We start from the raw sequence: 17,249 nt of genomic DNA, 5'->3' as shown, positions 1-17,249 counted from the left end.
ATCATCATTAGTATAAAGAGTATTGTTTCAACTTTACTCTCCAGCACACAACTTCAAACCCCTTGAGCCGTTTCACCACTTTACAAAACTGACAAACTTTTTACTCCCAGCGTCAGTATTTAATGCATCACCGCAATTATTTTACATGTAGTGCCAATTCCATAAGAAAGCCACAGAATTGTTAAAACATTATTTTGGGGAACATTTATATTAATTTGTCGATTAATAACCATATAGGGATATTATTGACCTGTCCTAGACTGTTGGACACGTTAATGATCTTGTTCTTCCTGTATTATTATTAAAAAAAATTATATATAATTTTTTTTTCGCGTAATTGTCGAAAAACTTAACGAAATAGCATTTAGGTATATGAGACTTGTTTATAATATATATTTGCTGTTACCGGTCGGACACAATACAAAGTTATCGTTTTAAATCTTCCTTCTGTGACCAAGCAGTTTTTTCTATACAATGTTGTTGTTTTTTGCAGCTATCAGGAGGAACCTTCACACATGGATAGATGTACTGTATGTGTACGTATTGTATATATATTTAACAGAAGAGAGACATCACCTGTGTTGTGGGCTGTTGAACACAATACAACGCTTTATATCTTACTATTTTTACCTCACAGAACAGAAAGGATAAGCTCCACACACCCCTCCCAAGCCGGATTGAATAAAAAAAAAATGTACACCCCATCTCAGCCAAAAACAAAATGAAAAAAAACCCTGACACCTCAAGGACAAAAAATTCTCTTAAAGCCGTTTTAACATTCCACCGTGACCTTGATCTTGGTGTAGTTGTGGCCTGAATTTAATAACCCTGCTCAAGGCTGTCAAATGTTTTAACACACACACACACACACACACACACACACACACACACGTTTATTATTATTATTATTATTATTATTATTATTACACTAATTCTAAAGGACTTCTGATTGTTTATACGAAAATACTAATTGATGAACACAAAATAACAATCGGGTAGAAAGACAATGCAAACAATAAAGGAATATAATCAGTACTAACCTAACCTAACCAAATCCTAACCAAATCCTAACCTAACATAACCCAACCTAACCAAATCCTAACCTAACCTAACCTCATACCACAATTCACAAATTTTCATGAAGTTTACAAGAATAATAAAAAAAAATCCCAATACAGCAAAACAATCAGGTCATTGTAATCCCTTTAGTACAATGACTTAGTCCGGAGATTAAGATATAACGTAAACCCTTGAGGACGAGAACTTGAGTACAATAGGTCTTAGCGCTTTGAGTACGATTTTACTTATTCCCGTGAGAACAACAAAACTTTTCATGGTGAGAAGAAAGGAGAGGAGACGGGGAGGGGAGGGGGGGAGAGGTATTGAAGGAAGGGAAGGGAAGGGAAAGGAAGAGAAGGGAAGGGAAGGAAGGGAAGGGAAAGGAAGGGAAGGGAAGGGAAGGGAAAAGAAGAGAAGGGAAGGGAAGGGAAGGAAGGGAAGGGAAGAGAATAACACCATACCCCAGGTGTTAAAGGTCTCTTCTATCGTTTTTATCCCTTACAGACCTCAGTCAGTTAATGAAGGCTGTCTCCGTCACCTCTGAGGGTTGGCGACCACGGCCCTCACAAAAAGCTTCATATGACCACTAACCCTGGACATAACAAACACGATAGCGGTACCCAAACCTATACTGTATGTGCTAACTCATCCCCTGTATTGTGTACCACTCCACAGAGCCCACCTGCCGGTTTCACAGCCACCTGCTACCGGCTGTGGTGTACTCTGGGGTCCGGCAGCCGGTTGATATAATTTGGTTTACAGGAGCCTCAGGTTTTCAGTGATAAAATTCGGCATCTACTGGTTATATAACATTGTCCTTAGCAGCCGGATTCAGCAATACTTCTCCCAACAGCCGGCTGGGGGTGCTCTCCGTCGCCCAGTTATGATATAGTGGCAAGCGGCCATAATGCACCAGGGCCGGCCATCCCCCCCCCCCTCCCCACCCCCACTCCTTCCTCAACTATGACGGTATATTGCCGGCCATTTATTACCCAGGTGGAGAGGGAGGGGGAGAGGGGGGGTCTCCTACTGTACAATAACGCTTCTTAAAGACGCCCACACAGTCCCTCGTCTCCTCTACCCGGTCTCTCAAAAACTCTCTTTAATATCATATCCTCGTTATTGGGAATCAAAGAACGTTATAGTTATTGGTCGAGTCTCGGTACAAATTAGACGCCATATTGACCCTTGGAATGAGCGGCCTTAAAATAATATATATCACTGAAGACTTAACAATGATGGACATTAAATTGGTTGATAAGACATGAACCAATAAAAATGATGTTTGGTAAATTGATTCAAAATTATACCGAGACTAAGAATCTTCGAGACTCCGAACCCACACAACGGACAAGCAAAAACTACGTAGGTTCATCTATTGAGTCACCTGAAGATTAGTCTCCCCAGCTTATTTCACCAGAAGATTAACTACCACTAAAACTACCTTAGCTTAACACAACCTATACTCACAATGACCTGACCTAACCTAACACAACCTAAACTCACATTGACCTGACCTAACATAACACAACCTAAACTCACATTGACCTGACCTGACCTAACACGACCTGAACTCACATTGACTTGACCTGACCTAACCTAACAACCTGAACTCATTGACCTGACCTGACCTAACAACCTGAACTCACACTGACCTGACCTGACCTGATCTAACACAACCTGAACTCACATTGACCTGACCTAACCAAACACAACCTGAACTCACAATGACCTGACCTGACCTAACCTAACACAACCTAAACTCCCATTGACCTGACCTGACCTAACACAACCTGAACTCCCATTGACCTGACCTGACCTAACCTAACAACCTGAACTCATTGACCTGACCTGACCTAACAACCTGAACTCACACTGACCTGACCTGATCTAACACAACCTGAACTCCCATTGACCTGACCTAACCTAACACAACCTGAACTCCCATTGACCTGATATGACCTAACCTAACACAACCTAAACTCCCATTGACCTGACCTGACCTAAACACAACCTGAACTCCCATTGACCTGACCTGACCTAACCTAACAACCTGAACTCATTGACCTGACCTGACCTAACAACCTGAACTCACACTGACCTGACCTGATCTAACACAACCTGAACTCCCATTGACCTGACCTAACCTAACACAACCTGAACTCCCATTGACCTGATATGACCTAACACAACCTGAACTCATTGACCTGACCTGACCTGACCTAACAACCTGAACTCACACTGACCTGACCTGACCTAACAACCTGAACTCACATTGACCTGACCTAACCTAACCTAACACAACCTGAACTCCCATTGACCTGACCTGACCTAACATAACCTAAACCCCCTAGATGTAGTTAGGGTGTTCAGTGATCAGGTAAAATAAGCTAGGGTGTCTAATTGTCAGGTAATGTCACCTATTTTATATTTCCTTGCAACTGGCTATCAGAAAACACACAGTTATTGTGAGTCTCGGTTCAGTTCCATCGTAAGAATCTCTGAGAATCCGGATCCTAAGGTGTGATTGCTAAAGGTTAAATTCCTTCCGTAAATTAAAGGCGTGAGGACAAGAATCTCATTGGATTACTTTAACCTACAGCTGGTCATCGATGGTGGGCAAAATGGAGTGGAAATAGAACTGACTGCCATAACTAGATGCGTTTTCATGGCCAAATTTTCGGAATTCAGACACAAATTTCGGGTAAAAATACTGATTTTTAATTCGGGGTAAAAATTTTCATAGGAACGGTTCATAATATTGTCGTAAAATTAAAGGAACAATGTTAAAAAAAACTGTAGAATATAGTTCATAAATAAGTGAAACATTTACGTAAAAACATTAAAATTCGGTCTCAAAGTTAAATGGAAAATAAACGAAGCAGCATCACAAAAACTGTTCCAAAATGAGTGAAACTAAAAAGTGAAAATATCACAATCGTGACGTCGAGTTATGACCCCAAAAAACCAGGGTAGTGGGCGGTCTGGCTCAGGGCAAGACGGCCAGTGAGAGAAGCTGGCAAGTCAAGGGTGAAGTTAATACCAGTGCGGGCCAAGACACATGAACCGGGAGAAACCTTTACCCTCACCCTACTGGAAAGAAGTTTTTGATGGCTTTTTTTTTATTTAGTTATCCTTGCTCAAATTGCCTTATTATTTACAAATGATTGTACATTGTATACCTGCACGGTCTTGTACACTGTAGAGCTGCACGTTCAATGTACAGTACATTATAGACCTACACAGTCTAGGTACAGTTGCCAGCAAAAGTTCTCCCACAGCCCTGTGTTGTAAGTTCGTAAATGTGCTGTGGGAGGACTTTTGCTGGCAACTGTACACTGTGGCCGCACGGTCTCGGTACAGTCAGTCCTCTGACCTGAGACACATGAAGCTGTAAATTCGAAACACCACACGACCCAGTGCACCATCTTGAGGTGCGGCCACACCAAAGTAGCATTGTTGTGGACACGGTTAGAAAAAATGTGGCCAACAGCTGGTGTAGAATGTTGGTGTGTGTAACAATGATGGCATCACTATTCCACAATATTACCAACATTGTGGAATAATGATGTGGATGCAATGCAAACATCGTCGGTAACATGTGGCTACACTGTTAACAACAATATTAGGACGATCTCACGAATATGTTGGCTGGGAACAGTGTTGGTAACATACAACCGTCTCCTGGTGATATCCGCAACACTGGTAGTTAGCACTGGTGTGGACTACAGGCGGCAGCAGTTCGTCTTGGTGGTGAGGAAGGTGCGTGAGACAGCAAGGAGTGAAGTAAAGAGAACGTGCTTGTGGTAATCACGCTATATCGCTCCCACCCAGTGTTGTGGGCTCCCATAAATACAGATAAAAATATGGTGAGAAAGACGGATGAGTAGAAGGAGATTTCCCAAGTATTAAATATAGACAGCAGAGGTAGAAAAGAAAATGAAATCATTGATTGGCCAGTAATGTTGCGGTAGCTGCTGTAACGATCTCACTCGCCATCGTCATGTTGTCAACTAAACCAGCTGTGCGGACTATATGAACACTACACCTCCGTTTCTGATAATATTGCCAACATTGTTACTAAATTATGTGCCATTGGTGTGGATTCAGTTATAAACATTGCTGTAGTCCTCACAGTTATCAACAAAGTTCCTAACACTGTTGCGCTGGTGTAGACATGCCTTATTGAACTTGTATGACAGTGAGTATGCATTTTTTAAAACACCCTGAATATGACAACGATAAAAAAATAATAATTTCTATAATAAATATTTGCCGCCATCTTCTCCACTTGTGCACCGCGACATTGAGTGGTTGTGTGGGTGAAGGCGTCAGTGAAGGATCTCCTCGCCTGATAACTGCTGTTAAACTCTCCCTGGTAACTTTACAACTTCCCACAAGCTCTCCATCGCTCCAGGTATTCCTCAGAATTTTAAGCTTGCATTATTCTAAGCATGTCCTGGCCAGTTTAGTGCAAGTTTTGTTCCGGTAAGTTTATTGCAGGAACCAGCAGTCTCAAGGCACCAACAGTACAATTATGTTTTTCCATCAATACATATACAGTATATCCAGTAAAGTGTCCCAGAAAAATGTCCTTCCCTCCCTCCCTGCCTGCTCCCTGAGACCCTGTGAGGGAGAGAGGCAGGCAGGCAGATACATCTTTCTGGGACACCCTATATACCCGGTACATACTATATATAATATACTGCATACTGAATATTTATCTCTTCATAAAAACCGAAAACTACATAATTCTTCAAGTTAACACACCAATGTGACGCCGCTATTACCCAACACACTCCACAGATGGGCGAGCACCTTACACCACCACCGACCATCGTCTCCCAGGTCTGTAACACTTTAACGCTATTACCAACATTTTCTACAGCGACAAACCCAATTTTAGACGGACAGGAGAGGTATGATAGTGGGGAGGAGAAGTATCATAGCGGGAAGGAGAAGTATGATAGCGGGAAGAGAAGTATAATAGCGGGAAGGAGAAGTATAATAGCGGGAAGGAGAAGTATGATAGCGGGAAGGAGAAGTATGATAGCGGGAAGAGAAGTATAATAGCGGGAAGGAGAAGTATAATAGCGGGAAGGAGAAGTATGATAGCGGGAAGGAGAAGTATAATAGCGGGAAGGAGAAGTATAATAGCGGGAAGGAGAAGTATGATAGCGGGAAGGAGAAGTATAATAGCGGGAAGGAGAAGTATAATAGCGGGAAGGAGAAGTATGATAGCGGGAAGGAGAAGTATGATAGCGGGGAGGAGAAATATGATAGCGGGAAGAAATATGATAGCGGGAAGGAGAAGTATGATAGCGGGGAGAGAAATCTGATAACGGGGAAAGTTGACAAGAGAAAGAACGAGGCAAGTTAGGTGATAAAATACTGATGAAAGTTAGCAGAGGGCCACACCACCAAGTTACTGAAGGAGAGTAAACTAAACTATAGAACCTTACTTACACCAAATTAACATATGGAAAATTAAAGTGAATTAGACGCTATTGAATTAAATAAAGAGAATTCATCATGACACAATCCTAACTGACCACTTAACCAAAAGATAAATTACCTATTGTTTTCATTATTTTTTTTTTACAGGACAAAGGTCATCAACTCAACAATTTACTAACCGGAAATTATTTATCTGAACACCGATTAAACGGATCACCGAATACAAAAACTCATTACTGGTGTACACAAATGTTTACCCTGTACACAAATGTTTACCCTCACAATGCCACCTGTTGGAAATAATAGACAAAAATATATCAAGTTTCTTTCACAACATTCTCCCATATTTGATTTTCCCGTCAATTATATTCAACTCTTCAACTGTCCTATGTGTGTGTGTGTGTGTTCAGACAGCTAAGTGGCCTGCGTTCCTAATCTAAGTACTAATTGTTGTCGTGAACGAATAAATGTTTATTTTCAAGTAGCTACGTACGGTATGCCTCAAGTAGCTACATACGGTATGCCTCAGCTACGTACGATATGCCTCAAGTAGCTAGGTACGGTATGGCTACACTTGGCCATAGTTCCGGGTCGCCCTTCTTGAGCCTCAAGTTACCTAACATAGCTTCTCATTGTTGACGGACTAGTTTATTCACTAGGCTCTGATTACCTAACATAGCTTCTCATTGTTGACGGACTAGTTTATTTACTAGTATTGTTACGCGGTTAGAGGCCTCAGTTGTCGAAGAATAGTGATATTAGAACGTCAATGGCAGTGTCTTCTATATGTAAACCAGCTGGAAAATTGATGAAAGGAAGACGAATATAGACACGAATACAACAACAACAATAACCACTATAACATCACTTCACGAAGAACAACACCACCCGACAAGAACAACACCACCTCACGAAGAACAACACCACCTGACAAGAACAACGACACCACCTCACAAAGAACAACACCACCTCACGAAGAACAACACCACCTCACGAAGAACAACACCACCTCACGAAGAACAACACCACCTCACGAAGAACAACACCACCTCACGAAGAACAACACCACCTCACGAAGAACACCACCACCTCACGAAGAACAACACCACCTGACAAGAACAACGACACCACCTCACAAACAACAACACCACCTCACGAAGAACAACACCACCTCACGAACAACACCACCTCACAAGACAGCGACACACCACAACAAGAACAACAACACCTCACAAGAAAACGACCACCTCACAAGACCACCTCAAAGAAACACCACACCTCACAAGAACAACACCACCTCACGAAGAACAGCGACACCACCTCACAAGAACAACACCACCTCACGAAGAACACCACCTCCTCACAAGAACACCACCACCTCACAAGAACAGCGACACCACCTCACAAACAACAATACAACACCTCATAAAGAACAACAACAACCTCACAAAGAACAACAACCACAACACCACCTCACAAAGAACAACAACCACAACACAACCTCACAAAGAACAACAGCCACAACACCATCTCACAACCGCACAATAAAGACCAAACTAGACATTACATAAACTTCTGTAATTTAAGGTAAGATAAATTAACTCTAAGAGATTACAGATGATACAGGAGCGTCTCAAGAGGACATACGTGTTCACTAAGCTCTGGGTTATTTCCTTGATGAGACGCACGCCAAAGGTCAGCCCAGAGCCATGAACTTCCCGACAACGTGAGAGTTAGTTTAGGTAAAGTCAACCCAGAGCCATGAACTTCCCGACAACGTGAGAGTTAGTTTAGGTAAAGTCAGCCCAGAGCCATGAACTTCCCGACAACGTGAGAGTTAGTTTAGGTAAGGTCAACGCAGAGCCATGAACTTCCCGACAACGTGAGAGTTAGTTTAGGTAAGGTCAACCCAGAGCCATGAACTTCCCGACAACGTGAGAGTTAGTTTAGGTAAAGTCAGCCCAGAGCCATGAACTTCCCGACAACGTGAGAGTTAGTTTAGGTAAAGTCAACCCAGAGCCATGAACTTCCCGACAACGTGAGAGTTAGTTTAGGTAAGGTCAACCGAGAGCCATGAACTTCCCGACAACGTGAGAGTTAGTTTAGGTAAAGTCAGCCCAGAGCCATGAACTTCCCGACAACGTGAGAGTTAGTTTAGGTAAAGTCAACCCAGAGCCATGAACTTCCCGACAACGTGAGGTTAGTTTAGGTAAAGTCAGCCCAGAGCCATGAACTTCCGGACAACGTGAGAGCTAGTTTAGGGTAAAGTCAGCCCAGAGCCATGAACTTCCCGACAACGTGAGAGTTAGTTTAGGTAAAGTCAGCCCAGAGCCATGAACTTCCCGACAACGTGAGAGTTAGTTTAGGTAAAGTCAGCCCAGAGCCATGAACTTCCCGACAACGTGAGAGCTAGTTTAGGTAAAGTCAACCCAGAGCCATGAATTTCCCGACAACGTGAGAGTTAGTGGACACATTCGTTGTTTGAAGACATACAAAATAATAAAAATAAAAAAAGTAAGAAATGATTAACAATATTGACCCACTGGTTGTGTGAAGCTGACCTTTTAGAGAGAAAGAGAGATAGAGACAGAGTAAAAAGAGAGACAGAAAGAGGAAGAAAGGAAGGAGATGAGAGAGAGATTCAGTCGAAACAGGTAAGGCGTCACACACACTGAACTCTTCAAAGGTAGCCAAAAAAGTATACACACCGTGAGGGTTCAGTACTCTAGAGGCAGACGCTGAACACACTCGGCCCGGGAGCTTATTTTCTCTCATGTGTGAAAAATTAATAATATAAATAACGCCAGAGATAAAAAAGTTATGAATACTTTTCTTTTATAAACAAGGCCACTTAAATCTGATACACAAGGCCACTTAAATCTGACACACATGGCCACTTAAATCTGATACATAAAGCCACTTAAATCTGACAATCAAGGCCACTTAAATCTGACACACAAGGCCACTTAAATCTGATACATAAAGCCACTTAAATCTGACAATCAAGGCCACTTAAATCTGACACACAAGGCCACTTAAATCTGATACATAAAGCCACTTAAATCTGACAAAAAGCCACTTAAAATCTGATACAATATTCAACTACAAAATAATAGTAAACAAAATCATACCATAGGAGTAAACCTAACCTAACCATAAAAGTAAACAAAATCCTACCACGCGTAAACAAAATCCTATCAGAAGAGTAAACAAAATCCCACTACAGGGGTAAACAAAATCCTATCAAAAGAGTAAACAAAATCCCACTACAGGGGTAAACAAAATCCTATCAAAAGAGTAAATAAAATCCCACTACAGGGGTAAAACAAATTCCATCAGAGCAATAGTCAAAAAACCCTCACAAAACCACAATATCTCACCGTAAAATAAGACAAGATCCAAACAAACAAACACACACACACACACACACACACACACACACACACACACACACACACACACACACACACACACACACACAAACAAACAAACAAACACACACACACACCTATTGTTGACGACACTATTGAAAACTTCTGTGATCCAGCCACTAATTAATTGGCTCTTTATAACCCAAGGTGGACAAGACTATGTGAGACACCTACAACACCACCCCTCCTCCTCCTCCGGCCCTCTCAGGAACTTGGTGTTGTAGGTTATAACATTATATGAGGGGATTTACAGGTGTTGTGGGTTATTAACGAAGAGGATTTACAGGTGTTGTGGGTTATAACATTATCTGAGGGGATTTACAGGTGTTGTGGGTTTTTAGCGAAGAGGATTTACAGGTGTTGTAGGTTGTAAAATTATCTGAGGGGATTTACAGGTGTTGTGGGTTATTAGCGAAGAGGATTTACAGGTGTTGTAGGTTGTAAAATTATCTGAGGGGATTTACAGGTGTTGTGGGTTATTAGCGAAGAGGATTTACAGGTGTTGTAGGTTGTAAAATCCCCTTACGGTGAATACAAACCCTAAAGCCTAAAATCCCCTTAAGGTAAGTACGAACACATTACCCAACCCTAAATTTCCCCTTAATTACAACAAACCTTTAAATTCAACCCAAAAAAAACTAAAACTAAAAAAAAAATACATAACTAAATTAATAAATCCCAAAAACGTTCCCCACGCCTTTAATTAATAAGGGATTAACATAATAATAAAATAAATCACACTGAGATTCATTTTTTTTTTGCGTCTGCCTGGAAAAAAAACTGCCGACTTTGTGTACAGATTCAACAAGACGAGTTCAATGTCCTCCCTCTCGTCATAGCGGTTCTTCTCGTCGCTCATAACCTACGGTGCCATGTAGTTTAATAAGCGCTGGTATGTCAATAGTTAAGGGGAGGGAGGTGAGGGGATGGGGGGGGAAGGGAGGGAGGGAGGTGAGGGGATGGGGGGAGGGGCCGGTGGTGGAGGGATGGGGGGAGGGGAGGATGAGGGGAGGAGGGAGTGATGAGGGGAGGAGGGTGGGGGGGGTGGAGGGATGAAGAGGGGGAGGGGATGGGGAGAGGGATGGGGGAGTGGTGGAGGGGATGGGGAAGTGAGGGGATGGGGGGAGGGTGGAGGGATAGGGGGAGTGGTGGAGGGATGGAGGGGAGGTGGAGGGGGAGTGGGGAGGGAGGGAGGGGATGGGGGAGGGAGGGATGGGAGGGGGAGGGATGGTGGAGGGATGTGGGGAGGGGGATGGGGGAGGATGGAGGGGATGGGGGAGGGTGGAGGGGGATGGGGGGAGGGTGGGAGGGGATGGGGAGATGGGGGAGGGTGGAGGGGATGGGGGAGTGGTGGAGGGATAGGGGGGAGGATGGGAGGAGGATGGGGGGAGGATGGAGGGATGGGGAGGGGGGGGGATGGGAGGGATGGAGGGATGAGGGGAGGGTGAGGGGATGGGGAGTGATGGAGGGATGGGGAGGGAGGGATGGGGGGAGGATGGGAGGGGAGGGGGAGTGATGGAGGGGATGGGGGGGAGTGGTGGAGGGATGGGGGAGTGGTGGAGGGGATAGGGGGAAGTGGTGGAGGGGATAGGGGGAGTGGTGGAGGGGATAGAGGGAATGGTTGGGAGTAAGATACGGGGCAATATTACCCTTCCCCCTTCCTCCACCCCCTTTCCCTCCCATCATTCATAGTGAAAGTAATATTAGATGAACAGTATTACCCTCTGTTAGATAATAAACCCTGAGAACAATTCATAACTATCTAAACTCCTTGATGCCCATGACTTAGGAACTTATAGAAAGACTTGATCTCTTGATAAGGACGTCTTAAGCCTTTGACTACGAGAAATCCGCAAGATTTGTTTGTTTTCAGGAGGGGTTAAAAGCCGCGTCAGTATGTTAAGTGATGATGTTCTGTCGCTGAAATTGTTTAAGGTTATTTAATATACCATACAGGGTGTCCATAAACTATCTAACCCACTTTAAGACTTAATAACCTCAGGAATATTATATATAACACGTAGGGTTTATTATGGCCACCCTGTATTTCATATTTTTACTATGATATCTGTCATAAAGTTCACAATAGCTTGGATGCTCAGTTTATAAGTATTGTAACTTTATAACGAAAATGTAACTTTATAACGAAAGACAAAACACAAGTTAGAGTCATTATAATGGAGAGGACTTTGTTATATGTCACTGTGTCACTGCTGTAGACTATAGTGGTGTAGAGTGTAGGCCAGGGATGTATATACACTCTTAAATACACTATCTAGTTAAAATAATACCTAAGGGTCTTCAATATTGCAACTCCCAACAGTATCTGTACTCGTGAACCAATTAAGTTAGCCAGCCATATACACCCCCCTGTATGTATCCAAAGTTCCTCCTCTCCTCACACTTCACCATGTTAATCCCCCGCATCCGCACCCCACCGCCTCAAGTGTCCATGTCAAACGCTTCTAAGTGGTACCTTCATATTAGTCTATTGTCATTTGTATATTTCCCTCTACGTAGACACACACACACACACACACACACAGAATAAACCATCTAATATAGGCACTTTAAACAACACTCGTCACCCAACACATATGGTAACACAACTGGACAGACGAGGCAACACTCGCCACCCAACACACATGGTAACAGCTCAAAGAACACAATAAAAAAAGAGAAGGCAATTTTCCTAATGGGGGAGGACATCAACTTTATGAAGATGGGTTTATAAAGCGAATGGACGAAAGGATGACAGGTCTTGAATAGTGTGTGTGTGTGTGTGTGTGTGTGTGTGTGTGTGTGTGTGTGTGTGTGTGTGTGTGTGTGTGTGTGTGTGTGTGTTCGGTAAGAATAGTTGGCCGTAATAAACCATGTGGCCACTGGAGGTATCCGTCCCTAGAAAACGATAAAGAATATCTTACTAAAAAGAATACTTCATTGTCCTCAAAGGTTCAGGACATCGTACTCAAGAGATCAAATCACTGTACTCAAACCTTCCCTATCTTGACTTCATTCCAACGATAACCTTTGACCTTGCTCTCTTAACCTCTGACCTGTAACGATCAAATATACAAGGAATTTACACCATAATTTCAAGGCAATAAGTGGAAACAAATGATACTCGCTATACTGTGAAAATAGTTGGTGAAAAGTGTCCTAAGTCACCCACAATGTACAAAGTGTCAGAGCAGCAGAGTCGTTCTTTTATCCGTAAGAAAGTTTGGAGGCATCAGTTCAAATATTGGGGTAGGTAAAACGCTCTCACAGCCCACACACAACACAGTTACCGTTCGAGAATCTGACCACGACCAAGGGCGGCAGCATCCTGGAGGTGATGTCAACGTCAACAAGATCATACTTAAGATAACAGGTTATATCTGGCAAAATAAATAAATAAATAAATAAACCTTGCATAATATGAAGTAATTACCATATGTTATAAAAAAAATACAATGTTTTATGATTTCTATAGTATAAAACGCAAGAATTTCACCGTGATGATAAAATTCAAGTCAACCAATCCTGAATTAAATCAACAGGTAGCGAAATATATATATAATTAATGAGCTAAGAAATATATCACCACCTACTAACACACTACGACGCTTAATCCTCAACATGTAGTATAAAATAAATCCCCCTGACTCAACCAAGCTAGACCATTCGGGATATTGAAGTGACGTCTGAAGTAATGAATCAAAGCTGCCAGAGTGCTGACAGTAAACACAACGAAAATAGATCACTACAGTAGGAGGATATACAGACATATTAACGGTACCTTATTGAGTATAAACCTGGAGTCTTAAATTATTCTATATAGATGGAGTCTCTTACACTACACGTTGTTTAATAATTTTCTTCAGATATATATAGAGTAATTGTCAGGTGTCATCACGAGAGTTGCAGCCACGTTGTTATTGTTGTTGTTTACTTTAGTCTATATCATTATGGCTAAATAAACTGTTCCAATTTCAATTATATACTACTAGTTAGGATGGGTAAAGGGAGGGGGAGAGGAGGGGAAGAAGAAGGGAGGAAGAAGAGGGTAAGAAGAAGGAAGGAAGAGGGGGAACAAGGAAGGAGGAGGGGAACAAGGAGAAATTATCGCAAGGGTCTAAATAAAGCTTTGAAAATCCAGAGACCACACAACCATAACTTCAGTCTTAGTCGACGTAACACGAGACCGTCACACACACACACACACACACACACACACACACACACACACACCAGCGCCTCCCTCTGTACTCTGGTGTGGTGTTGTGGGTTAGGTCCCTCCCTTCACCGCCCCCTATACACAGGTTGGATCACGATGGGGCAGGTATAAATTGGCCTCATTAAATCACACTCCTCGTCGCTCGTTGAACCGGATCTAGCGACAACTTTTACGTGAGAAGAACCGTGTGTTGCTAGCGAGAGAGAGAGAGAGATTTATTTTCAAGGATTTTTAAGAAACTATTGTTAAAGTATCGGGTATAAAAACGAACACTTTCGACTAACTTTCACCAATATCGCGTTACTAAAAAGAAAGAAAAATTTATGTAAGAGGAAATACAACGTTGGTCGAACATCTTATTAAATATTATATTGAGAGGAAGACGGTATATTGTTGAGGCCTTTTAGAAGTATTTTACCCCAGATGAAGTACGTAATTATATATACCTTTAATATTTTATGTGAGAAAATGATTAAGTTGTTTAAATATTCTTGTTTTAATTTCTTTTGTGATGAGGCCATTTAATGCAACATAATAATTACATGTTATAAATTAATCTATTACAGTAAGTTATGAATACAGAGCGAAATTTTATGTATCATTAGTTAGGTGACAAAATTACAGTGTAGATGCATCCTGACCCAGTGGCAGGTGTTACTGGAGGGTGGGGGAGGATGCCTACCCTGCCATCACCACCTTCTCCAACCAACGGCAGTCTCGCCTTCCTTCCCTTGACCTGGGGAAGGAGGGGAAGGAGGTGGAGGAAGTCTACTCAGCCCTTCCACCAACCAACGGCAGTCTCGCCTTCCTTCCCTTGACCTGGGGAAGGAGGAGAAGGAGGTGGAGGAAGTCTACTCAGCCCTTCCACCAACCAACGGCAGTCTCGCCTTCCTTCCCTTGACCTGGGGAAGGAGGGGAAGGAGGTGGAGGAAGTCTACTCAGCCCTTCCACCAACCAACGGCAGTCTCGCCTTCCTTCCTTCCTTCCCTTGACCTGGGGAAGGAGGGGAAGGAGGTGGAGGAAGTCTACTCAGCCCTTCCACCAACCAACGGCAGTCTCGCCTTCCTTCCTTCCTTCCCTCGACCTGGAGAAGGAGGAGGAGGAGGTGGAGGAAGTCTATTCAGCCCTTCCACCAAGCACCTGCAGACTCCCTTCCTCCCTCCCTTGACCTATGACCTTACTATCTCTCATAATCGATTGGGACGCTCCATCCGCCTCGAGTAATAGCTATGTAACAACCCCGCAGTTAAGTGAATGACACGATATGGAACCATCAATGGGACAGACGGAAGGGCATACGAACACACGGACGGACAGGCATACGGGCACACGAACGGACGGGCATACAGACACACGAACGGACGGGCATCACAAGACACATTTAACTAAGATACTCCCCCACTACGACTTCTTTAAGGTAAACAAGACGAAAAACGAAATCCCTCACGTGGAAAAAGTCAAGAGCGATCAGCAAAATAAATAAATAAACAAATAAAAACAATGACAAAATCCCGGGAGACAACACAACTAAATGTTACCAAGAAAGAGGAGACGAGAGAGTGAAACATGATGCGGAGACAAAACAACAACAGGTGGCGCAATGACAAGGAAAACAAACGATAATACAAGGCATGAACAAACAAAGTCCTGCATTGTCTATTCATGCTGAACTGTATACCTGCATTGTCTATATCCATGCTGAACTGTATACCTGCATTGTCTATATCCATGCTGAACTGTATACCTGCATTGTCTATAAACATGCTGAACTGTATATGCTAAACTTACTATTAGTTTGTAAGATGATTTTTACTGAATATCATTATTATTATTATTATTATTATTATTATTATCATTATTATTATTAAAGCTATCAAAGGTACAAAATATAATCAGTCATCAGAATAAAAAAAAATATAATCCACTACAAAGACAAATAAACTAGACAAAAAAAAAAGACGTCCACAGACTCAGCTGATGAGATAAACATAAGTCAGCTGACGATGGTGCTAGTGTCTGTCACCAGGCGGCGCGCGAGACACCTGGTTTATTATGCATTACGGGAGGAGGTGAACAAGGCGGCCCTCAGGAAGGAATGTTGATAACAAGAGGTGGAGGATGGAGATGAGGATAATGATAGGAGAGGACAGGATAAAAGCTAAAGTGACGAGAGAGAGAGAGAGATGAAACCACAAAGAATTGATGAATAAACGGGCGATGGGGAAAAAATAATAACAGTAAGAGAAGATGGATTTAGACGACGAGGGGGGAAGCTGCATGAGTGGGGTAGAGGGGATGAGTGGGAGAGAGTAAGGGAGAGGAAGCATGGAGGAACAACAGGGGAGAAGAGAAGGAGAGGATGGAAAGGAGAGAAGCAGAGAAGGAAGAGATGGGGGAGAAAGAAGATGTAGAGGGGAGGGCGTGCTAGGCGAGAGAGGGATGATAAGTGACAGCGTAAGACTAGGTGGGGTGACAGGGGGAGGGACGGAGAGAGGGGAGGGAGGGGGGGAGGGAGGAGAGAGGGGAGGGAGGGAGAGGAGGAGAGAGGGAGGAGAGAGGGAGGGAGGGAGGAAAGGGGTACAGGACTTTGATGGAGGGAAAAGAAAAGAGGAGGCAGAGAAGAAGCAGGAAAATAAGAAATGAGACAGGCGAGGCAGGGAAAGAGTGGTAACAAGGGCGAGGCAGAAAAACTGCCAATGGGAAAGTGTGTGTGTGTGTGTGTGTGCGTGTAATAATAATAAATAATAATAATTAACGGTTTATTGAAAAAGTTCTGCAGCCCGAAGGCTGAAAATATACATTGGGCATAAATGACTTATTACATACATTGGTGGTTTAACAAAAGCCTTCTTTAGAGAAAGGTAAAGGAACATCCAGTGAACATACAGATTAATGTAGGTGTTGAACAGCAAAAACGTAGTGTAGTAACTCCCTCCCAGATGGTGTTAGGAGGGACCTCACGTGGTGTAGTAGTTCCCTCACAGATGGTGTTATGAGGGGCCTCACGTGGTGTAGTAATTCCCTCACAGATGGTGTTATGAGGGGCCTCACGTGGTGTAGTAATTCCCTCACCGATGGTGTTA

The sequence above is a fragment of the Homarus americanus genome, unplaced genomic scaffold, assembly GCF_018991925.1.
Source record: "Homarus americanus isolate GMGI-L3 unplaced genomic scaffold, GMGI_Hamer_2.0 scaffold25827, whole genome shotgun sequence".
In the NCBI taxonomy this organism is placed as follows: domain Eukaryota; kingdom Metazoa; phylum Arthropoda; class Malacostraca; order Decapoda; family Nephropidae; genus Homarus; species Homarus americanus.
This window is presented reverse-complemented; position numbering follows the sequence as displayed.